We start from the raw sequence: 25,555 nt of genomic DNA on the forward strand, positions 1-25,555 counted from the left end.
TATTCGCTAGAAGAACTGCTGGCTCTGCATTTCACCGACCATAAAGCAGTAATAAAGAAATCGAAACGCAACCCGGAACTCAACACGATATACTCGTTATGAGCAATAAAACACATCGTACATACCGTACTCCGTGTTGTAATGCATTTACATGCGCGAGTGGGGCAATGTCACGGGTGATTTTACGGTATAACGATCCCCAGTGCTTCGCCCCACTCATTATGATTCACTTCGTGGACATGCGGTGATTTTTTTTTTGTGCGATGACAAGCAGTGCTATTCGTGTTAGCAAGCCGTGAAGTGGGCAAGAAGTGGTTTGTGCCACGGTGCAACTCTGGCTACAAGACCTCCGCTGAAAAGGTGTAGCTTTTTACTGCAGCCCGAGAAGCGGACCGCGTGAAGATATGGTGCCATGCGCTTCCGCGCAAGGAAGGAGAAGCACTTCGAAAGCCGAGGTGGGTGACGAAGACGTGGGAAGCAGTCTACTAATTACACGTTCTTGTGAGTGCACCACGAAAGGCGGCTCTGACAAAAGACGCCGTGCCGACGAATTTTCCTGACCGCCCTGCTCACTTGACAAAGACAGAAAAAAAGAAAGGCGCCTGCGGACCGTTCGCACCCTCCTGCCAACGAACGTAGCCGTGTCAGACTCGAAACTTCTCTCCGCGTTCGAGAGCTACGCTTGTAACAATGACAATATATGGGGTTTTACGTGCTAATCCACGATATAATTATGAGCCATGCCGTAGAAGGCCCCCGAAAACTTCGACAATCTCGTGTTCTTTAACGTGCACTGATATGGTACAGTACACGGGCCTCTAGCATTTCGCCTCCATCGAAATACGACCGCCGCGGCCGGGATCTAACCAGTGACCTTCGGTCAGCAGCTGAGCACCGTAACCACTGTGTGGACTGGCTACGCTCGTAAAGACTCCACACATCCAAATGGACGTGTTCCTTAAAGGACCAAGTCGTAATGGTGTCTCTGGGTGACTATGTAAGACAGACAGTAAAAAAATATTACTCGGATAGGAACAGAGAAGAATCGGAAACACAAAGCCACCCCAGAAAATATGTCTACCCTTCTCGCGGCGCCAAAGCAGGATGCTTTTTCATGCCCTAAAGCGTCGTCGGTGCCTCAAATTTAGCTGCTGTGACTTCGCTAAAAGTCACTGTTTTATGTGAGATAAGCTAGCGTTAACAAACGTTGTACACATCACAAATTGTTTTATGCGTAATCAACGACCGATAATTGCTTGGAATGCTTGAGACGGCAATCGACAGTACGTTTTACTGCTGTAACACAACGGCTAATACGTTATTTTTGTCTAACTAGGTAAACATTCATTCAACAAAGAGAACTCACTTTTGTCATATTTCAATGCGACTTCACTGTTGTATGTTTAAATGCACTATTTGACGTGTCCGCATGTGAACGCATCCTCCTATCGCAAACCTTTGAGGTGGTGAATTGAGCATATTCAACAGATATCTATGGCTGTATCATCAAAATCTAGTATTTGTTCGTCGTTTTTATCTTTTTGTGCTCGTTATAGCGTGAAGGCTGAGTTTTTTTATTTATTTCGAGCGGCGTTCGCGGCCCCGAAGAGACCATGCATGTTACCTCGCGTCGACCACGGGTACTGTGGCGCCAGCTCGGGCCCTCTGCACAAAAATCGGACCGATGTTCCCCCCATTCCGGAGGCGCTGTTGGTCCACCTAAAATGCTTCTAACACCGTGAACGAGCCTGCGGTGATAGAAACGATAGCCCACGAGCTGGTGGCGAACGAGACTGGTGACGTCGGAAGGACGAGGAGCGGCTGCTCCAAGTAGCACGAGCGTCATTGTTTGGCTGTTGCGCTTCAAACGGAGGCTGGTACCGGCGCGGACTCTGGTCGGTGCGATAATAACTGGTGGATAGCGGTCGCTGAGGGGAGGAGACAATATGGTTGTTACAATGGCGAGCAACGTGATCGATACGCCGGCAGGCAAAACAGATTGGCCGATCATCTGCAGTTCGCCACTAGTCTGGTTTTCGGTAGTGTTCACGATACCGCTGATAACTCGATGCGCGTGAAGCAATAGACAGCAGTGAAGCGGCCGTGGCGCCTACAGAATGAAATCCAAGATTACCGAGTTCATCGTGGACTATTGCCTGCACTAATGGTACTGTAGGTATGCTGCTCGGTTCACTAGGGCGAGAAAGAAAAGCTGCAGGAAAGATGGCTTCAGGTTCTCACCGTACTACCCGTGTCAGGTCATCTGATGATTATGGTCGCTACATTCCAAGCCTGTCGTCACAAGAGGATGTCGCCGCTGTGTTCGGCGGCACTTGACCTGCTCAAAGCGTTGACACTCTTTTATGATGTCCCTTACGGTCACATATTTTTTGCACATGAGCAGGTTGAAAGCATCGTAAGTGATCCCATTCAGCACAAGTCCAATTGTGTCTGACTCAGCTATATCACTGTCAGCTTTACGGCGCAGAGCCAGCACGTCCTCGAAGTAAGAGACATATGCTTTTGTGGACGTTTGGACGCGGGTCGCTAGTTCTTTCTTGGCGGAGCTCTCCCGCTCGGCGGGACGGCCGAACAAGTCCTTCATCTTCTGATTGCACGTGTCCAAGTCATTAAGTTCTTCCTCGCGGTTATCGTACCACACCTTCGCCGTGCCATTATGTAGAACACCAAGTTAGCCAACATAATCGTCGGATCCCATTGGTTGTGGGTACTTACACGCTCATACGTTGCGATCCCGTTTTCCACGTCGAGGTGGTCGGTGCTGAAGAACGTTCCAGGATCCCGCGGCTGAGCCTGGACAACCTTCGGGGTTGTACGCGTTGATGTGAGCCACGCCATTTCGGGTCCTGTTTCGTCCATAATGTTCTCCAGTCTGAGGTGTTGACCACTGCGGAGCTCCGTTGCTTTTTCTCATGGGTACCCCGCACCTCTCACAAATTTGGTACATTGCGGAAGTCACATATAAAGATGTCTTTACACCATTTACAACACAAGCAACGATACATAAACAAAAAAGTCTGTCGAGACTGATTGCACCTCGGCATGTCAAATCGTCTTCTTCTGACTTTCGCGCCACTCTTGGTAGCGCCGTAATATTATAACCAAGGAAGTAGTTCAATTAGCCGTGTGACGAAATATAAGAGCTCGAATATCACAGCGAAGTGAGCGGTAGCTAAAACCTCTTTGAGACGCAGCCACATTACTCAGGTCACAAATCCGAAGCCCCAACAAACAACTCGCATAGGCGCTCCTCTTGGAACACTGAGCACTCCGCTGTGCCTTTCACGCACTTTCTTCTATTCTCCTTGCTTCCTCACGGCGCTGTCGCACCATCTCCCTCAGCCTTCCTTCGGAAAGGCGCTTAGCATCGCAACCGCCGTCATGTTTTTTTTTTTGTTTTTTTTATGCGTTTAGGGTTTTGTCGCGGCGGCCGGGGGTAGGGGGGGGGGGCGGTGTCGCTTTCCAGAAATAAGTTAACCGCCATGAGCTACACTAAGTGCGTCAGATAAGTGGACAAAGAAACCGATTGTAGCGCCGTTGGTATCTAATATCAGCTCAGCTTCATCTGCTGTGCCGGTTTACAGCGCCGTCTGCACTAGATGGACTAGTTTCGCAGAATCTCGTGGGAGAATTAGCTACTGTAATAAATGACACAACTTTTCGGCGCTGAGGGTAACTAAGGCTGACCAATAAGCCGACAGTGGAATTGGTGCGGCGCCCTTTCGCGCAAGCTGGTGGTGAATAGATATTGCTGAATAGATCGCGGCGCGCTTTGTTTCTTGGCGTCGTCCTCGCCATAAGCGTGGCCTCATTCCGAGGGGAGCATTCCATGAAGATGACTTATTTAGCTTAGTGAAATGGAAACGAGATGTTTCCTGGGCCAATTACGGTGCTGTATGATAGCGCAGTGTACGTTTTCGCTGGCATTGCTAGCTATCGCGAACTCTCCGCAGTCCGTGGCTGCCATTCGCTTGCGCCGCTGCCCCAAGGGGACTTGAACCCGCTTTGGATTTGGTGCTTATTGAGACTGAACTTCTTGAAGGATGTTGGCGGATTTGTAATCAAGAGCGCATGACAGTGCCCATGTGAATGCGCTCGATCAGGGTTTAGTTCAACACGGAGTAACTCAATCACGATTAGAAGTGTCCTTGTGAGGCAGCAGCGCATCACTTCGGCTTTCATGGCAAACCCCAGCAAAGGCTGACCCTAAGATTACTCGAGCACAGCCAGCGAATTTCTAAAGACGCATTTTTGATGTGGGCATGACAGGTACCTGACAAAAATGGAATCTGAATTAATTGCTTAACAAGTTATTTTTTTGTATTGATAACAAGCATATATTTTGAATTCACTGTTTTAAATAATTGACTCGATATTTTCGTGAGCCTAACAGCACGTGATAATTTTACGTGTATACAGGGGACAATGAATACATGCTAGAAGGAGGACAAAGCTTCTGAGAAACTGAAGCTTCTGGCAGAGCACTTCCAGAAGAGTAATGCTTGGAAGAATTCCGATTTGGTTGTTGACTCCAACACTTTATCTCGAGCAGGACATGTGCATTGTAAAGAGTTTCCAAGCTTTCACCCTAGTAAGACCGGAACGTCTCACCTGAATAGACACTAGTGTAAGTCAACGGGAGGATCTGCTGTGCCAATTTGATGACTGGCTGTGCTAAACCAGTCCACGGTGCCTGCAAGTCTAAAGAGTAGCTTCGTGAGAGCGTGCGTCCGATGGTGCGCTAAACATATGATGCCCTTCGATGTCGTGCGAGATGATACATTTTTGAAGCTTGCCGATTTGCTTGTCGCTGCCGCCGCGCGGTACGGAACCATATCCGCCATAGAATTACTTCCGCACCCAACGCCTGTGTCCCGCGAGGCAGCTCAAGTGGGCGGTGATGTACGAGAAATGCTGAGGCCAGTGTTCAAGGCAGCGATAAAGGAAGGCCGTTCTTCCATGACGGCCACCATGTGGACTGACGATTATAAGAAAACGGCGTGCATCACAGCGTCTGCTCACTTCCTGAATGACGACTGAACGCTTAACAGCTTGGTATTATTTACGAGTGAATTTCCTCCTTAGAAGAAGACAGGCGACCACATTCGGAGAGAGCCTGTGCGGAGATGCGTGAAACTTGGCCTGGATGAGGTCCTGCTAGATAACGTTCTGTTTGTGATTGACCAAGGAACAAGCGTCATCAGTGCACTTACACAAGCACTGCTCAATACGTGCTACATAAATGTGTTTTTCTGAGTGCGAAAGAAGCCCGCGAATACACGCAGAATTGCCGCACGACTAGGTCCCTCGAGGCACTTTGCGTGTATTCGCGGACTCCTTTCACGCTCGGAAAAACACATTTATGTAGCACGTATTGAGCAACAGAAAGCTGTATCGGGGGGTTTTCATGTTGCTCCACAATTTTCTCATTGACACTTTGACAATTAGGACACTACTTCTCGAGTTAGATAATGAATTACAATTAGCTAAATAAATCTCAGTAACCAAAAAAATACTGGCAGCTACTCCACTGTACTGGAAACAAGACGCACTAGGTTAGCTTCGCGTAACGCCATTCATCATCATCATCATCATTTAAGAACCCCTAAAGGCCCCTTTCAGGGTATTACATAAGGGGGGGGGGGCAAAAACAGAAATACAGAGCAGTCATGATATCAAAAAATTGTATGAACGCTAAATATAGGAAAAATAAAATAAATATACATATATATATATATATATATATATATATATATAATACAGCAATAGTAGTAAGACGTGGCACAGGTGTAAGCAAGGTGATTAGGTTTGATAATGGGCTGTCAGTAACTGCTTGATTTTTGAGCTATCACGCTCAATAACTATTGATTCGTTCGTTCCAGTGCTCTATTGTGATGGGCAGGAAAGATTTCTGAAATGCGGTGGTAGTTCCATGAAGACATTTTATACTTAAGCTGTTGAAAAGTCGACGAGAAGTGCGGTGAGGAGGAAGAAGAAGTGTATTACGCAACTGGGGAAAATAGTAGTAGAGTTTGTGAAAAAGACACAGTTGTGCAATTGTGCGGCGAGCTGACAAGGACTGGAGATTAAGAGAAGATTAAATGCTACTAATGCTTGTGTTCCAATCGTATTGTGAAGCTATAAATCGCGCAGCCCGATTCTGTACAGATTCTAATGTGGTTAATCAAGTAAGTCTGATGAGGGCTCCAAATTGGTGAGGCATATTCGAGTTCAGTGCGGATGAATGTTTCGTAGGCAAGTTTTCGAATGCAAAGCGGGTGACATTGATAGGGACCTTTTGATTAAGCCGAGCGATCTAGAACAATCAGCCGCTAGTTGTAAGATGTGGTCAGACCAGGTGAGTTTGTTTGATATTGTGACGCCTAGGTAGCGGTATGTATCTGTGGGTGATGGTGCTGATGATGACGACGCTGACGGTGACAAGTTGCTTTTTGCTGCGCTAGTTGTTTCAGCGTAGCGGAGACTGGGTGGGCAAGGAGCCGTCATACTCCATTCTCTAATTTACTGATTCGTTATTTCGTGCAGAAGGCATCCTTCGATCGCTTAAATTTTCTGTAAGGGGGTTTATTTACAAGGAGGGGCTACGTAGCAACAGCCTTGGCCAAAGAGGCCCTCTTCCCGACTACATTGGCCCCGGCGGCGAAGAGGAGCCATCCTGGCGACTCAAGCCGCTGCAAGCACAAGAGGGTCGTCGTAGGGCCTTAAGCGGCTCACGTGCACTGTTTCACGACCGCGGCAGCGTCTGTCGGTGGGAGGTGTCACAGGCTCGATGACGTAGTTCACCGGCGACAGGCATTGTACGATCCGGTAGGGACCATGATATTTCGCTGCAAACTTGCGGGATAGACCGGGGGTCTGGCATGGAATTGAAAGCCACACGAGCGAGCCAACAGGGAAGGTAGGAACAGGTTTAGCCGGGTCACAGCGTTCTTATTGAAGACCTTGTGCCACGGATGTAAATGAGCGTGCTAGTTGGCGGCACTGTTCGGCACATTGAGCGAGTTCTGAGGCTGGGCGGTATTCGGACGCATCCGGGCGGTACGGAAGTATGGTATCCAGTGTGGAAGAGGGCTCACGTCCGTATAGGAGAAAGAAAGGGGAAAATCCCGTGGTCGCTTGTGTGGCTGTATTGAAGACATAGGTCACAAAAGGAAGCCCTAAGTCCCAATTAGAATGGTCGGAAGCTATGCACATGGAGAGCATATCACCAAGTGTTCGGTTAAAGCGCTCCGTCAAGCCATTAGTCTGTGGATGATAGCTTGTAGTGGTGCGATGAATAGTATTGCACGCACTCAGAAGCTCTTGGACGACTTGCGAAAGAAACACACGCCCACGGTCGCTCAGCAGCTCACGTGGCGCGCCGTGGCGTAGAACGAAGCTGCGCAAGATGAACAAGGGAACATCACGAGCTGAAACTGTTGGAAGAGTCCCGGCATGACGAGTGAGATGGTCGACGGCCACAATAATCCACCGATCGCCCGCAGGGGGAAGGAAGGGGCCCGTACAGGTCTATGCTGAGTCTATCAAACGGGCGAGCTGGACACGGCAAAGGTTGTAATGGCCTAGGCGTGGGACTGGTTGTCTTCCGGCGTTGACACTCAATGCAGGAGCGAGGGTGCTTGCGGATGTATGTGTACATTCCCCGCCAGTTCCCCGCCAGAATCGCTGGCGAAATCTGTCATAGGATTTCAAAACGCCAGCGTGCGCGTTTTGTGGGTCGGCGTGGAAGTGCGTGCACAGAGCGGAGCGTAAATGGCGAGGTATAACAAGAAGCCATTTTTGACCATCTGGCTGATAGTTGCGGCGGTACAACATTGCGTCCTGGAGCGCATAATGAGCTACCTGGCGACGAAGAGCACGAGAGAGGCGTGGGGCAGGTTTCGTCGAAGGCGCAGCTAGAGCGTCGATCAGCGAGGCGATCCAGGGATCCTTGCGCTGTTCGGAAGGCATGTCAGTGATATTTATGCTGGCGAAGGAAGTTGCGGAAAGGGAAACAGTCGCAACGTCAGAAGACACGGGCGATCGGGAAAGCGCGTCGGCGTCAGCGTGCTTGCGTCCGGAGCGGTAAAGAATGCGAATATCAAATTCTTGTAAACGTAGCGCCCAGCGTCCCAAGTCGACCCGACGGATCCTTCAATGAAGCCAACCAGCAGAGCGAATGGCGATCTGTGACATCAAACGAATGGCCGTACAAGTAAGGGCGAAATTTCTGCAACGCGCAAACAATGGCCAAACATTCCTTTTCGGTAACCGAGTACTTGCACTCTGCCTTCGTGAGGGCACGACTAGCATATGCAACTACGTACTCACAGAAGTCCGGCTTTCGTTGGGCAAATACAGCGCCAAGTCCGATCCCACTAGCATCCGTGTGTACCTTGGTTGGAGCGGTAGAGTCGAAGTGACGTAAAATGGGCGGTGAAGTCAAGAGATGACATAATGTTGGGAAAGCCTCATCACATGCCGTCGACCAACCAGACAGAAAGCTATCGCCGGTGAGCAGCTTCGTTAGTGGTGCTATAATGGAAGCGAAGTTCTTCAGAAAGCGGCGAAAGCCTATCTTTGAAAGTGTCCCAGCTGGATATCTCAACCTCATGGGTGCGAAACCAGACAAGCGGTGTCCCGTCCAGATAATATATCACATTGGCAAGCATGATGGTGGGGTCCCAGTGGTGGCTTCGGCTAACACGCTCATACATGCAGAGCCAGTCGTCGACGTCAACGCCATTTTGGGCGGAGAATGTCCCAGGATCACGGAGACTAGGAGCCGTAACGTACGTTGTGGTAGGCGCCGCAGGTGTAGGTGGCGACGGGGTGTTTCCAGCGGAAGCCATGGCTGAGAAGACGACGGTGCGGCCGCTTCGGAGCTCCGTGGCGAGGACGGGGAACGTTCCACCTCCACCATGATGTTACGCGAAGAACGAGTCAGTAAGACGGGCAACTATTTACAGGTTGTATTTACAACAGCGGTTGCAGCACTGAACGGTTAGGTTCACAGCGCGAGCCCAGCTCGTTCTTCCTCTTCTTTTCTCGAGTGATGACGCCCGCGCGCCTCGGTCAAACAATCAAATACCACACGCGTGTAGCAGTATGAACAGAGACCAAGGAATCTGCGAAGCGCTTTACGGTGGTAGGCTTCAGGAATTCCGCAACAGCACGAAGTTTCTGCGGATCGGGAAGGATGCCATCCTTCGAGACAACGTGGCCCAGGATGGTGAGTTTGCGAGCTCCGAATCGGCACTTCTTGATGTTAGGCTGAAGTCCTGCGCCCGTCAACAGCTCAATACTTCGCAAAGACGATGGAGGTGGCTATCGAAATCAGGGGAGAAAACAACGACGTCGTCCAGATAGCACAGCCATGTCTTCCACTTTAAGCCACGCAAGACAATGTCAATCATCCTTTCGAATGTGGCTGGCGCATTACATAGACCCAAGGGCACGACATTGAATTCGTACAGCTCATCGGGAGTTACGAAGGCAGTTTTCGGGCGATCGGATGGCGCCATAGGGACCTGCCAATAGCCGGATCTTAAGTCTAGTGATGAAAAGAATTCGGCTCCTTGCAAGCAGTCTAGCCAGGGCATCGTTGATTCGTGGCAGAGGATACACATCTTTGCGCGTAACTTTGTTTAATCGGCGGTAATCGACGCAGAAGCGTATCGAGCCGTCCTTTTTCTTGACGAGAACAACAGGCGACGACCAGGGACTGCAGGACGGCTGAATGATGCCACGCTGAAGAATGTCGTCGACCTGTTCGGAGATCACACGACGCTCAGCAGGGGATACGCGGTAAGGGCGCTGTCGGAGAGGCGTTTGTGAGCCGGTGTCAATCGGATGGAGAACAGTGTACGTGCGGCCTAATGACTTCTGCTGGAAATCAAACGAGCCACGAAACTGGTGGAGAAGTGCAAGACGTTTCTCGCGGTGCGCCTCTGTAAGTTCGTCGTCGATGGCGGAGCCAAACATGCTTAAAGGTGGGCGATCAGGCGTACCAGCAGAAGGTGTCAGAGCACTAAGTGGAAAGTTGTCCGCGTCGTCAAGGCAGATGATGGAGGATATGTCGAATGCCTGAATTGTGCCTGTACACTCTTCACGGAGTAAGGTGGAGGGGACTGGCAACGGATTCATAACAAACAACGATGTAGCGCCGTTGGGCATGTCGAGAACGGCAAATGGCAACGTGGGATTCCTGCGGCGTTGAACGGTCTCGGAGGGGGTAAATAGAACTGTGGATTCACCAACGGCGGCAGTGGACACGGGGACAAGAGCTGCGCTACTGGGTGGGATGTTCGTATTATCGGCGACAAACAACTTCTCCAATGTAGGGGCAAACGACGCGGAACACAACGCAGAGAACGCCACCTCGGCACGAGCACAGTCAATAACGGCATGATGGCTAGACAGAAAATCCCAACCGAGGATGACATCATGCGAACAGGCTGGTAACACCAGAAACTCAATGGGATACACAACATCTTGAATGACGACGCGGGCTTTGCAGGCGGTTGATGGCTAAATATGGTCTGCGCTGGCGGTACGAAGGGACAATCCCTTTGATGTCGTGGTAATCTTCCTAAGCAAGCGGCAAAGTTTAATGTCTATCACTGAAACTGGAGCACCAGTGTCCACAAGTGCATGGGTATGAAAGCCATCCACAAAAACATCGATGAGGTTGGCCGGAGAAATGCGAGGAATTGCGGGTCTTGCGTGCCATTTACCTGAACTGTTGCTTTTCTTACGCAACATGCCTGTGCCAATATTGGCCCTGTCCGAGGCTGGTCTTCCAAATTCCAGATCAATTGATGGTTACGTCGCACATGGAAACCAAAGTATTCCGACATTTCCGAATGGAAGCGCCACGCTATATGTGAGACGTGAAATACCGCATTACGTTCTCCCAGTTCAAGACCTTTGCAGCAGTGCTTTGGAGGTCACTGCTGTACAAGTGTGGCGGGGAAACCGAAGCCTCAGCGTGGCGTCCGTGTATGTGAGCTCTCGCCGGAAGGTCTCGATGGGAGAAATCATACGAGACCTCTGAAGCCGCTGCCCGGCTCCGAGGATTATATGTGGGGACTTTAACGCACACCATACTCTTTGGGGCGACAAGATGACTGATGCACGTGGGAAGCAAATTGTTAGTGCCTTAGACACTGAGGGACTCTGCGTGGCGAATGACAAACAACCAACGTTTTTTCGACCACCGGCCCCTTACAGTGTCATTGACTTGACATTATACTCAGCAGACATCCTCGCATCGTCAACGACCAGTAAAGATAGAATGGGTAGTGACCATTTTCCTGTCTTCGTCAACATTGCTGGATATAGAACCAACGGCCGAAAATCCTGTCCTGTGACGCATTGGGATACATACAGGGACGGCCTAAGTGAATCATCTGGAGACCTGTTCGTGGACATGCTACGTAGCAAGAGATTAGCTACCGCTGAGCTGAAGCTACCCGACCACTTTCCCGCTCCGGATCTAAAGCTAAAAAATCTATGCGCTGCTCGTAGAAGAGCGGAACGGAGGCTAATGAGGACGAAGGGCGACCCACCAATGAAGACAGTATACAACAGAATTAACGCGGTGATTCGACGTTACACGAAGAAACTAAGAAGAGATCAATGGCCAGCATTTTGTGCAAGCCTATCGGTCTTCACGCCAGTTCCAATGATGTGGTGGGTCATTAATAACCTTGCTGGAAACTTTCGACCAAACAAGCCATTTGAAGCCCTAGCATTGAAGATGGGCAAGACGCTCGATTGTCTTGCGAATGCCTTTGCCCAAGTATACTCTTCTGGAAGGTCAGCCGGCACAACCAACCCGCCTCCGCCGCTATCGTCGTCTCCGATGGATGCTCCTTTTACACTGAGAGAGATGGAGCTAGCTATGAGCAGCCTCCGACGTCGCTGTGTGGTGGGACCTGACCGCATAAGTAATCAGATGCTGACGAACTTACCGATTGAGCAACGACGTGAATTGCTGGCATTTTTTAACAAAGTGTGGGCGAGAGGGGACATCCCACATTTATGGAAGGTAGCAGGGGTGGTACCGGTTCTGAAACCTGGAAAGAATCCTGCAGCTCTGGACTCATACAGACCGGTATCGCTGATCTCCTGTGCAGCGAAGCTAATGAAGAAGATGGTGTGCACAAGACTCACTTGGTCTGTCGAGCAGGGTCGAAAACTACCGCCGTGCATGACTGGGTTTCGCCAGCGTCTAAGTGCTCAAGACAATGCGCTAGACCTGCTAAGCCACATAGAACATTACAGTGCGGATGGCCTGTCGACACTTGCCGTTTTTATGGATATTTCCAAGGCTTACGACTACGTGTCTCCAACTGCCATCATCAGCCAGTTACAAGTTATTGGCGTCACGGGTCATCTCTTGCACTTCATACATACGTTTCTCAATGATCGCCGTAGCAGAGTCCGTCTTGGTAACACTTTAAGCGATGAAATAGGTATATTTCGCGGCGTGCCACAGGAGAGTGTTTTATCTCCCTTATTGTTTAACATCGCCATGGCTAGCCTCCCAAGAGTACTAAACCATCGAACACCAGTGAAGATATCTATATATGCCGATGATATCTGCATATGGGTCTCCGGCTACCAGCATCGGCACCTCGCACGAATAGCCCAGGGAGCAGTAAATGCCATTCAGGGCCACTTGGCAACGCTTGGACTATCACTCTCAGCAGAGAAATCATCATACATACTATTTCCTGGCGTTAAAAGAAAATCTACACGCTTGAAGCTGAATGTGGACGGATACCACATTCGACAAGACACCAACGTCCGATTTCTTGGCGTTACCTTGGACCACAGGCTAATCTGGCGCCGCGCTGTTGACCACGTTGTGGCGTCATCGTCACATAGGCTACATGTGCTCAAGCGAGTCACTGGCATACGCTGGGGCAACCACCCGACGTCGATGCTACGGCTACATACAGCGTTGGTTACCAATCGGATCCTGTACCAGCTACCCCTGATGTCACCCTCAGATAGTCAATACGAGCGCTTAGAAGCCATCCACAGAAAAGGTATTCGACTTTGCCTTGGAGTCCCTCAGCCAGTGTCGAACAAGAAAGTGCTCTACGAAGCTGAGTCACGCCGTCTGCGACTTCAGGCTTCCCAGAGTCTCATGATCCAGTTACTACGATTGAGTGAGTCTACGCCCTGCAAAGCCCTGTTAAGACGTATAAGTAACAGGCCACGGTCACATTTTTAGGCAGCACTGAACACACTTTGCGTCTTAGGATTGCGCTGCTCGAGACAGAGGGAAAAGATAGAACCACCCTGGACATTCGACGACATCACATGCGACTTAAGTATACCACGATTGCAGTCAAAGAGCTGCATTCCATCTGCAGACGCCAAGTCATCAGTCCTACAACATTTGCACACGACTTACCCGAACCACCTACAAGTATACACAGATGGCTCTGTCAAAGTAGACGAAGACCGCTGTGCAGCTGCATTTTGTATTCCCTCTCTGAAATATACATGGTCTGGCCATCTGGACTGTATGGCCTCGTCGACAGTTGTGGAAGGCATAGCAATAGCTTCTGCTCTGCGCAAACTAAAGACTCTGCCTTCGCAGAAGGTGGTTGTCCTTACGGACTCAAAGGCCGCGTTACAACTATACGGCGGTCTGCCATCCACCAAGTTCCCACGCAAATCACTAGCCCTTGTGAAAGAACTAAAAAAAAAAGGCTTCACGGTAAAGTTTCAGTGGATTCCCTCCCACATTGGTATTACTGGCAACGAAAAAGCTGATGCGCTTGCATACGCAGCGCTCTATCATCCTCCGAAAATAAAGGCTCCAAAGAGTAATCAAGTGAAAAAATCGGACATTCGAAATAACTTTGGGTCGCTTTTGGGTTCCACCACATATACCCTGAGTAACCAAGAGATTTCATCGAGACGAAGCATCACTTTTATATCGAATCAGGACAGGATCTGCTAGTACACCGGCCTGGTTATTTAACACGGGACGAATCAATTCTTCGAACTGTATGGCATGTGACGAGACAGGAGATATTGAACACTTTCTGTGGTCATGCCAGCAATTCCAAGTTGAAAGGGTCGCTCTCTTGGAGAATCTACAAAAAAAGGACCTTCCGCATGCGTGCCTGCAACACCTTGTATTTCCCGAGGGATCAGTTATAGTCCGCACAGAAACTTCACGTCTCCTTATGGAATTCTTAAGAGAGGCTAGTTTGATGGACATATGGTGAAACCATTCAGCGATATTGTAAGAGACGCTCAGGCGGAGCAATTGCCGGCCTTGATCGCCAGGCTAAACCCGCCTGTTGCTACAATTCAGCACCACCACCAACAAATGCGAGGACATGAATTGATCGACGACGACACAGTTCGTGCCTCAGGAACTGCGGCATCTAGTTTTCCGCGTCAGAAGGGCAGGGACGACGGCGCATACGTGACAGAGAGTGACGTCGAGGGGATGGAGATCGGTGGGTAGCGGACGGCAGGCGCTCGGGCAGGCGCTCGGGCGAAGAAGATTAATTAGGCGCGCTGTGCCATCAAAACGTCTAGAATCGTGCGCACACGGTCGCATGGCGTCTATTTGAACAGGAGGGCGACGGCGACAGAAGCGTGCCACATGTCCTGCATAACCGCAAGAATAGCATATAGGGCGATTGTCCACAGTGCGCCATGGATTCGAAAACGTGGGGACTAGTCGGCTGAACGGGACAGGTGGTGGTCGAACGGCTGCCGGCGCGGAGGAATAGGCTGGCTGACGATGCGACCCGGCAGCGACGACTTGCGCGTACATCAAGGGCGAAGAGTCCGGAGGTGGCGGACGAGCGAAAGGCCTCTTCCAGTGGCCTCTTCCTAAATAACTTGGCGTATGACTGGGGCCAGATGTTGTGCCTGTGCTGGCTCGGGCGTGCTCGTTAAAATAGAGAGTTGTCTGGCGACCTCCTCATGCACAAACTGCTTGATCTGAATCAATAGTGCATTCTGGTCACCCAGAGTCAAGGCCGCGATCGAGTCGTTCTGTTCCAGAGGACGTCGAGTTTGGGCGCGTTGCTTGCGCAATTAGTCGAAACTCTGGCACAAGCTGACATCTGCGACGGTTTGGGGGTCTTCGGCCAATAACATTTGAAATCCGTCACCGGCTGTTCCTTTCAGGATGTGCTTCATCTTATCCGACTCGTGCATCGACGGGTTGATACGCTTACACAAGTCGACGACGTCTTCAATATAACTGGTGAAGTTCTCACCGTGTTGTTGAGCGAGTTCACGAAGTCGTTGTTCTGCGCGGAGCTTGCGTACTGCGGGGCGGCCGAACATTTCTGAAAACGTGGTCTTGAACGAGGCCCAGTTATGAATCTCCGCTTCGTGATTGCAGAACCAGAGACTGGCGATGCCAGTCAAGTAGAATATGACATTGGCCAGCCTAGTCACATCGTCTCATTTGTTGACTGCGCTCACCCTCTGGTAAGTTGCCAACCAGTCCTCGACGTCTTGGTCGTCAGTTCCGCTGAATATCGGCGGGTGACGCTGACGCAGCACGCCGGGACACACGGTGGGTTGAGTCTAAGAAGGACCTTGGGCGGTGGTTTCTTCAGCCATCGCTGGCGCTGGAGGCAGGGTACGGCTTCGTAGTTCCAGGTTGGGAGACTAGAAGATGCCCAGCACCTTTCCACCAAACTGTAAGGGGCTTTATTTACAACGAGGGGCTACGTAGCAACAGCCTTGGCCCAAGAACGTCGGTCACTGTCTCGCGCTCTCCGGGATGCCGGACCTCGTCGTCCTCTCTCAATTGTTTGTGTCCCTCTTCCCCACTACACTTACTATAAAGAAAATGTTTTCACTAAAGTGGTCCACCCGATAAGTGCGAAATGTCCTAAGGACTCGTTTGTACGCAAGAGTTATGGTGAATTTCATATTTTTACATAGATTGTGATTTCTTGTTCAGGACGCTTTATGAAAGGCTGGGCTTTTGAGCCATGTGTTGTGCAGATCACGTTCCGATCAAATTCAGGCAGGTTGCGCGTATAGACATCATAAATTACTGGTAGCTAATGCTGGTCAATCCCTCTTGTCCTTCCCTCCGCGCTTTAGTCTAATTTAGTAAGGTGAATGAATGCCTGGGAACCCATTTTTATATATTGACATTCGGGGTTCACAGCGATACCCGCCAATTTTCAGGCCCGCATATCACCAGTGAGAGAAAACGAACTTCTACTTTTGCCATAAGTTGGCAAGGCAATGCCTTCTCCCCTTCGCTGATTTTGTGTAATCAGCAATAAATTTATATTGTTATAAGCCATTTCCCTACATTGGAGAAGGCGCCAGCAAGCGGAGGAAGACGGCGACCGAAAAAGCGCTCGTGTAGTTGTTCCTCCATCCCGGCTTCGCTCTGTATATATTCCGTGTATACATTTTCCCTTTTGCGTTGCCCATTCTTATCCCCATCATATTTTTGGTGAAGCTGCGAGTTACCAACTCGAGACAACGGAGCTCCGCAGCGGATGGCGCCTGGCTCTTTCCACATTGACCGAAGAGATGATTCCCACCGAAACTGTGGCCATGTCAACGGTTGTGGTTGCCCAGCCAAGAGCCCCAGGCACGTTTTGTGGGTCTAATGATGTCGACATCGACGATTGGTTGGCGACCTACGAGCGTGCAAGTAAGAGCAACCGATGGGATGATACGGTCATGTTGGCCAACATCCTATTTTTATTTTCAAGGGATAGCAAGGGTAGGGTTCCAGAAACACGAAGAGGAAATCGGACGCTGGGATAGCTGCAAGGAAAAGATGCGTGCTCTTTTCAGCAAGGTCATCGGTCGAAAGATGGCGGTGAAGAAGGAGCTAGCATCACGTGCCGAAAAATCAACAAAATCCTTCCTGTTTTACTCACCGGATGTGCTGGCCCTTTGCCCCAAATCAGATGGCGGTATGGCAGAGTGAGAAAAAGTGGGACACGTTCTAGAAGGGATAGCAGATGATGCCTTCAATCTGGCAATCGCAAGGACTGTGACACAGTAGATGTCATCATAAAGGAGTGCAAGCGTTTTGAAAACGCCGTGACTCGACCTATTGCCCCTCAGTTCGCTCGACTTCCCCACACGGCAGCAACATCGTCGTGCGAAGACGTACCTTCACCACAGCTGCCGTTAACCGCGGAGCACGTGACGAAGATCATACGCCGTGAACTTGAGGATATGTCGCCTGCTTCTCCGTGCTCCCGCACCTGTGAGTCTAGCACTACCATGGGACCGCTTGTCCAAGCCATCGTTCTTTAAGGGCTATTCAATGCTGACCTGGACAAAGTGTGCGCCGTCGCTTCCTCCTGTGCGACTGACCGTTTACTAGTTTCGTATGCCCAAGGCCAGAGGCTGCGTTCCCGCAATCCAGCCGACTTGAGGACTGTTAAAGACCGGCCCATTTGCTTTTTTGCAGTCAGATTGGTCATGTTGCCCGCTACTGCAGTAACCGGTAGTCTTGGCCTCATTCGCCCTATACTCATAACCGTCGCCCCCAGACCAATCCTAACCACTTCTAGCTTTACCGCGAGTCACCTCTGCCCAACGGTGATGACGCTCCGACCATGTCGTGCCATAGTTCACCATCTCCGCGTGGTCACCAGTCCCGCTCGCTGTTGTCTCGGCGCCCATCGTCTCGCTTCTAACAATGCCGCCGCCCGCAATCACCGACTGTACGCCTGCCTCCAAAAACTAGACGCTGCAGCTCCCGAAGGTGACGCTGCATTGACGACTCGCCCGCAAAATACTGTCACCACTTTGCCGACTAGGCGCAACTTAATTGACGTTCAAGTGTATGGTGTACTCGTCGCTGCCCTCGTTGACATAGGCGCACAGATATATATGATGTGTTCAGCGTTTCGTCATCGGTTGAAGAAAGTCCACACACCACCCACGTTATCAACCATCCGTGCCACCGATCGTGGAACCCTTCCTGTCCTTGGGATGCGCTCAGTACGCATAAGTGTCGCCGACCACTCCTTGACTATGCTTCTTCCTATTGACTTCCTATTAGACCATTCCACCCTGTTTGATTGTGACTGTGGTATGCTCCAGCTAGACCTGGCTCTTTACTCGGACGCTCCACCCACGCGTCAACGACGTTTGTGCTCCGTTGATCACGCTCGATTGCCCCCTCAAGCCCTCCACCAATTGAAAAGAGATGATCTACGAGTTCAAGGAACGGTGAGGCAGCCTGGAGCACCATCTCCAAAGACACCAGTGAGCAGCAGCGCGAGCAGAGTGGGCCGAGCGTTGGCGATGCCGCTGGACGGAGGCGCGTTTTTTCTTCACAGTCGGCGCCGCAGAAAAAGAGCCATCCTGGCGACCTAGGAGGTTGGAGGCAGATAATCATGGTAGGGTTTGAGACGTGCTACGTCGACGAGGTCACGGCCACGCCGGCGCATGTCGTCAGATGGAGAAAGTGGTTCGATGAGAAAATTCACCGGGGACGTTCGCTCCAAGACGCGGTAAGGCCCTTTTACTTTGGATCGAGTTTCGAGGCAAGCCCAAGAGTTTGTCAAGGAACAGCGAGCCATACAAGACAACATGGGGCATACGTGGGATTTGGAAGTGAGTCGGCGCGTCCTTCCTTCTGGCACTGTAGTTTTGCGATGTATAGGTGCGCGCGAGCTGGCGGCACTCTTCGGCTTGTCGGGCTGCTTCGTACACAGGTTGGCACTCGGAAGCGTCAGGGGGTGTGAAAGGAGAGTGTCGATGGTATGCAAAGGCTCCCGTCAATATAGGAGGAAGACAGTAGAAAATCCCGTAGTAGCTTGTATCGCGGTGTTTTTCACATCCCGGCCTCCAATTTCTGATGCTGATTACTTGCAGACTCCAATATCCGAAGTTCTATTGGCCTGAAATATTCACGTTCCTCACACCCTCGTTACCATCAGTAGGAACACAGTTTCACTGCCCATCTTGAACTTTAGCTGATGCACGCAAATTATCCTGGTAGGCATTGTTGCTCTAGCTAACGTCTCTGCTGTCGACGAGCATGCCATTCCTGCGTTCGATGCTGACGATTTTTCGCCTGCCTCTGCAGCCAACACCTCGTCCAGTTCACCTGATGTAAGCTTTGAGAAAAATGGTAGTGACTGACTTCGTCCCAGCACACGCTGCCGCGCCCCGGCACCTGTTGCTCTCCTGTCGCGACATCTTTGAATTTGATGAGCGCCCTTTGGGCCAGACTTCCGTCACAACTCATAAGTTTCATGCTGGAGACGCCAACCGTATTCGACGAGGTCCTTAGCGTGTGTCCCATGCTGAACGGCAAGTGATTCAGCGCGAGGTGGACAAGATGCTCGCCAAAAACGTCATTGAACATTCCTGTAGTCCCTGGGCATCCCCTGTCGTCCTAGTAAAGAAGGATGGCAGCTGGGGCATCCTCGTCGACTATCGTCATTTGAACAATGTCCCACGTAAGGACGTATACCTACTGCCGTGGATTGATGGTGCCCTTGACTGTCTCCACGGGTCTACATACTTCTCATCCATAGAAGTACATTCGGGATAGTGGCAGATTTGTCGATGACCTGGATCGCGAAAAGACCGCATTTGTTACACGCGATGGTCTTTTCCAATTTAAAGTTAGGCCTTTTATCTTATGTATTGCCCTACCACGTTTGAACGAATGATGGACTATCTGCTTCGTGGTTACAAATGGTCTACGCGCCTCTGTTATCTCGATGATGTCATTGTTTTTTCGCCAACATTTGAGAGCCACCTTACTCGCCTGTCGTCAGTGCTTGGCGTTTTCCGACGTGCTGGCCTTCAGTAGAACTCGTCGAAGTGCAGCTTTGGCCGTCGTGAAATTACTCTATTAGGTCACCGCATCAGTTCTCGTGGCGTCCAACCTGATCCCGACAAAATTTGTGTCGTGAAAAACTTCCGTGGCGCGTTCGGCCAAAGACGTCCGGAGCTTTGTTGGCTTGTGTTCTCAATTCCGGCGTTTTGTCAAGAACTTTGCCGACATTGCCCGTCCGCTTACACAGCTCCTGCAGATGGACATCCCATTTTCATGGAGTCCTGCACAAGCCGATGTATTCTGCACGCTCACCAGATTGCTTAGCACGCCTCCCGTCTTGCTGCATTTAGACCCCACGGCGCCTACAGAAGTTTGAACCGACGCCAGTGGACACGGCATCGGCGCTGTTCTCGCTCATCCACAACAAGGCCAAGACCGCGTGATCGCGTACGCCAGCCGCCTCCTCTCCCCTTCCAAGCGAATGTTCTCGATCACTGAACGTGAAGGCCTTGCTCTAGTTTTGGCAGTCGCAAATTATAGACCGTACTTGTTTGGCCGCCCCTTTTCGGTTATCACGTTCCCCCGCGCGCTGTGCTGGCTCTCCTCCCTCGAAGACCCGACTGGACAACTTGGTTGCTGGGCACCAAAGCTTCAAGAATACAGCTTTGCTGTCCTTTACAAGTCCGGCGCCATGCACCGGGACACCGATCGCCTATAACGTCATCCCGTGGACCATCCCGACTCCACCGTTCACTATTCCGACGCCTGCATCCTCGCCATCTCCGACTTGAGTGACATACGCAGTCAACAGCTCAGTGATGCAAACTTGCGGTCCATCTTCGATCGTCTATGCGCTACTCACTCCGACCCGTTCCTCCACCTGTTCATGCTCCGTGATCACATTCTCTATCCTCGCAATACCAACCCCCACGAGCCCGAGCTTCTGCTCGTCGTATCTACAGCTCTCCCTTCTACTCTCCTCCACCAGCTCCACGATGCTCAACAGCCGGACACCACGGAGTGTCCTGTACACACGACGGTTGCGGCGTTGGTTATTCTGGACAGGCTTTTATCGTTCTGTACGCCGGTAAGTTGCGACTTGTGAGACATGCCAGCGCCTCAAGCGCCCGTCCTTGTTGCCCGCAGGTCCACTTCAGCCTATCGACATTACAACTGTAACGTTCTACCGCGTTGGCGTCGATCTTGTTGGATCATTCCCGACTTCTTCTACGAGTAACAAGTGGATTGCCGTAGCTACTGACTACACCACACGATATGCCATCACCCGGGCACAGCCAGCAAGCTGCGCCTCTGACGTCACGGACTTTCTGCTTCCCGATGTCATTCTCCACCACGGCGTGCCACGACAATTGCTGACCGATCGCGGTGGCTCATTTCTTTCAAAGTTCTTGACGACATCCTTCATTCGTGTTCCGCGCGTCACAAGCTAATCACAGCCTACCATCCGCAAACAAACAGACTTACCAAGTGTCTTAATCGCACGCTAACCACGATGCTCTTGATGTACGTGTCCGCTGATCATCATGATTAGGACAACATTTTGCCTTATGTGACATTCGCGTACAACTCGTCCCGCTACGACACCGCCGGCTTTTCTCCGTTCTACGTGTTGTTTGGCCGCCACCCAACGCTGTCCTTTGAGACTATCCTGCCTTCTGCCACGACGCTCCTACAGAGTACGCCCGCGATGCTGCTGCTAGGGGTCACACCGCTCGCTAGATTGCACGCGATCGTCTCTGCCTCACAGATCTCCCAAAAGGCTCGCTATGACAGCCACCACAGAGCCGTTCACTTCTCACCAGGCTCTTTGGTTCTTCTTTGGACGCCATCCCGCCACGTGGGCCTGTCTTCGAAGTTTCTGTCTTGCTGACCTGTCCCCTACACGGTTCTCCACCAGCTCAGTGAAGTCACCTACGAGATCGCTCCGGTGGACGGTAGCTCGTCGTCCTCCACACATCCTAGTGATATCGTTCACGTCACCCGTCTGAAGCCCTACTTCTCCGACAACGACCCTTCCTAAGCACCGAGACGGCGCTTCCACCGGCGGGGTCATATGATACAAGCCATTCTCGTACATTGGCGAAGACGCCAGCAAGTGTAGGAAGACGACGACCGAAGAAGCGCTCGTGTGGTAGTTGTTCCGCCATCTCGGCTTCACTCTGTATATATTCCGTGAATACATTTTCCCTTTTGTGTTGCCTATTCTTATCCCCGCCGAAATAATATTCCTTTCATGCATTTGGACAACTCAAGGCATTCTTAAGTTGTTGTTTTAACAGCCAAGCTGTTTAAGCCAGCCGTAATTTCAGGTTCGTAGCAAGAAACTACCAAGGAAGAATAGAAAATAAGCTTTCTTGCCGAGCCGGGATTTGAGCCCGCCCACCCCCGGTCCCAAAGTGAGCGTCGTAGCCACTAGGCTATGCAGTCACGCTTGCAGAACATGCATTTATGCGAACCATATGATTGCGTTCGAGCGCCGTCGTCTTCGTCCACAGCTGGCGCGTTCGTACGCTCGTGCTCTGCGAGGTGAAGAGGTTTTACGCGCTATGAGAGCGAGAGAGAAAGTCATTCACGGAGCGGGTCTCCTGGAACGCGGTGTCGGCGTTGGAACGCGGTGTCGGTGTTGCAAGCTGCGCTATGCAACGCGCAGTGACGGCCATAAGTCGGAGACGCGCGAAAAGTAATTATCATCATCGTGAGTAATCAGATGAAGAGTTCACGCGCACTTCCGGGAAATGCTGGGCTACGATCGCCCAGCTTCGGTGTTTCAAGCGTTGCGCGGCCCAGTGCAAGGTGAAGCGTTTATTACTTAATTTATCTATTTACAGACTGGTTGATTGAGGTGAAGGAGAAAGCACTAGCACCTCTTGCATTACCGTCTCCTCCACAAACAGATAACTGACAGTATAGCCGCAAGACGAAGCACTGCAAGCGATAGCAATGTTGAGCGTTGGTCTCAAGCTGCCCGCGCGGTGTCATAATCAATAGGCGAACGCAACATGACACGATGCGGCACGCGAGGCAGCCTAGGCCTGTATATAGCAATGCTGGCGCGACCAGGAATGCCGGCCAGTGTCGTCACCGCGGCGTCTCGCGAGGTGAGATGAGACGGGCAGAAAGCCGTCGGCGTTTTTGAAACGCCCACTGAAAATATTTCAAAGGTTTAGCTTGACGTTCACTCTGGGCCGGTGTATGCACCACGGTGTGGTATGCACACAGCTGCTGATGCCGACAGGGTATTCCGGAACGCTGCTCCTGGCTCCGGCAGAGACAAAAGAGTAGAGCGGGACGCTGCATCCACTTGGGCTTTGTCGCTTTTGCAGCCAAACGTATTGGGCGCCTCTGGAGACTTTCCGGCTCTCCAAGTGCAAAGTGTGCATGCGCATCTAGGCAATGACAGCATGACGACGCGAACGCGCCACGAAATTTGCAGCGCGCCCGACGGAAATTTGTCCAGCAATCAAAGAAGAACCAATTCGCTGCAGTTTGCCCTGCATTCATCTGTAAATTTTGAAACAAGGCGCCAGTGAGTAGTTTAATGTAAATTTTGAAACAAGGCGCCAGTGAGTAGTTTAATGTAAATTTTGAAACGGGGCGCCGGTGAGTAGTTTAAAGAATGACATGATGACATATGTGCATGAAGTATACACCCTGTTTATGGCGCAATCGTGGGCACCACCACGTTTGATCGCTTGACGCGTCCACTGCTTGTCTCAGGCGGCCCCCGTTCCCTCTATTTACGACGCCAGTGCGACACAGCGAGCCGCTCTTTCACCGGATGTCGCTGGCGATGACAGCGTTCACGACTGAAAACTCTGACCAAAGCTTCAGAAGATATGCAAATGTCGCAAATCAATATTTCTGTGTTCATTACTCCTTGTCGAAATGCAACGACAACTGCCGTATATGGTGCGCGTCCTAGAAAGCATGGCTAGATCTCGTTTTCCACATTGGTACGTACTTTCTAGCACTGTATTAAATGAGGAGTACTGTCATTCGCTTATCGATTATTTTTAACACGAAAGTGTTTTATGCCGGGGTCCACCAAGACTTCACTGACGTATTTCCGTCACGGAAATACGTCAGCTTACAATGTACACGAACATAATACAAAGAAAGAAACCAGAAGAAAAAGTTCCACAAACATGCAAAATTTGGAAATCGAACCCACGACCTCTCGGTCCGCGACGATAGATCGCCGAGCGTTTAACCCATTGCGCCACAAACGCATTTGCAGAGAGCTACACAGACGCGCCTTATATATCTAACACTCCTCCGTGTACCCGCGCTCTTGCTCGGGGCGGTGCCGCCGCCTACGAGCAGAAAAGAGAAGTACTGCATTATGACACTAACGCGCACCGACAGTGAACGCTTCGGTGGTCTCAGCACTACGACGCCTCGATGCCAGCATTCGAAGGGACGCTGGCATCAAGAAGCACTACCAACGCCACCTAGGTGGCGTTCACCGTACTCAGCACAGCGGAGCGTGGCCTCCGCAATTAGCTCTGAAAATGTTTCTGAAGTTGATCGCGGAGGCTGCAATTACGACGCGCTGTACGCGCTGATTTGACTCGGTGACGATTCAGTTACGTGCTTTGTCTTGCGCGTTGTATTAGTGTGTCAGTTACGTGCTTCGTCTTTCGCGTTGTGCTAGCGTGTGCAGCGTAGTGCAGCTTCCATATGCACGACGGTTGCTCATGGTCATCGACGTTGGTAGTCGTGATGGAGGAGACGTGCCACCAGGCGTCAGCGTGGGTGCATCAACGCCTAAGGGCGCTTTAGCCACAAAACACCAATAGACATTATATATCAATGTGCAATAAACATTACACTACTTCTGTGAAGACACGTTTCACTTTCGTGTTCTATACCGATTCCTATATAAGAGGGATCAACCACATTTTTTTTAACTTAATTTCAGTGCCTTCTGAGCTACGTGTTATGTCCTTGGTCCGGCACAGTTTTTTTTTTGCGCGATGTAATTTGTCATTTATTTTATACGTAATCACTTATTATGCGTAAATTGCGCCAGATTTCTTAACGCCGCGATCAAAGCTTAAAGCGTTCATGTTTTTTGAGCTTATGCAGTAACTCATGAAAAAGACGCAATATATTTCACCACTTTTTTACGTTGCGGACCCCGAGGATACGTTTAGCTTCTAACATTCTTACGTAACATAAGTAAACACCTCAATAGTCCGCCCAATGTCAACCGAGTGCACTCATATTTAATAAGGGACTGCGAGTATAGTGAGTTTTAGTAAATGGAGCGGGATGTTCGTGGGTACTAGTACCATTGCATATTTGCGAGCGTGAGCGAGTGTCCTCTTAATTTACGGAATAATCTGACCATCATATTTTCCCGGGATTAATCAATTGCCTTTGAGAAAATCGCGAAGTCGTCCCACTACAGCCAAACCCTTGTTTATTATACATGATGGTTCAACATTTTATTCCCTGGTTGATGTGCTAAAGAATAAGGACGAATAAAACTTGCGAAGACAGAAGGCCATTATCGAGTTGTTCATTCTTGAGATCTCATAATATTTGAGTGAAAAGATGCCTATGAGAATGCCACGTTTGTCGATGTACAAACTAAGAAGAAGCATGAATCAAGTGTGTACTCGTAGAGCATATTTAGCAGAATAAAAATGTGGAAATTAGCGTCCTCAACCTGCCCAACACATTATGAGGAACGCAGCAGTGCTGGGGTTTAGATTAATTATGCCT

At 50.5% G+C, this 25,555-nt stretch overlaps 1 protein-coding gene across 8 annotated transcripts in view; it reads right to left on the minus strand.

Moving 5' to 3' along the window:
• The window catches only part of LOC119444336 (venom metalloproteinase antarease-like TtrivMP_A), a 1,295,510-nt gene that overhangs the window by 990,892 nt on the left and 279,063 nt on the right, over positions 1–25,555 (minus strand). The window lies entirely within an intron of this gene.

The sequence above is a fragment of the Dermacentor silvarum genome, chromosome 3 (assembly GCF_013339745.2).
Source record: "Dermacentor silvarum isolate Dsil-2018 chromosome 3, BIME_Dsil_1.4, whole genome shotgun sequence".
NCBI classification, from domain to species: domain Eukaryota; kingdom Metazoa; phylum Arthropoda; class Arachnida; order Ixodida; family Ixodidae; genus Dermacentor; species Dermacentor silvarum.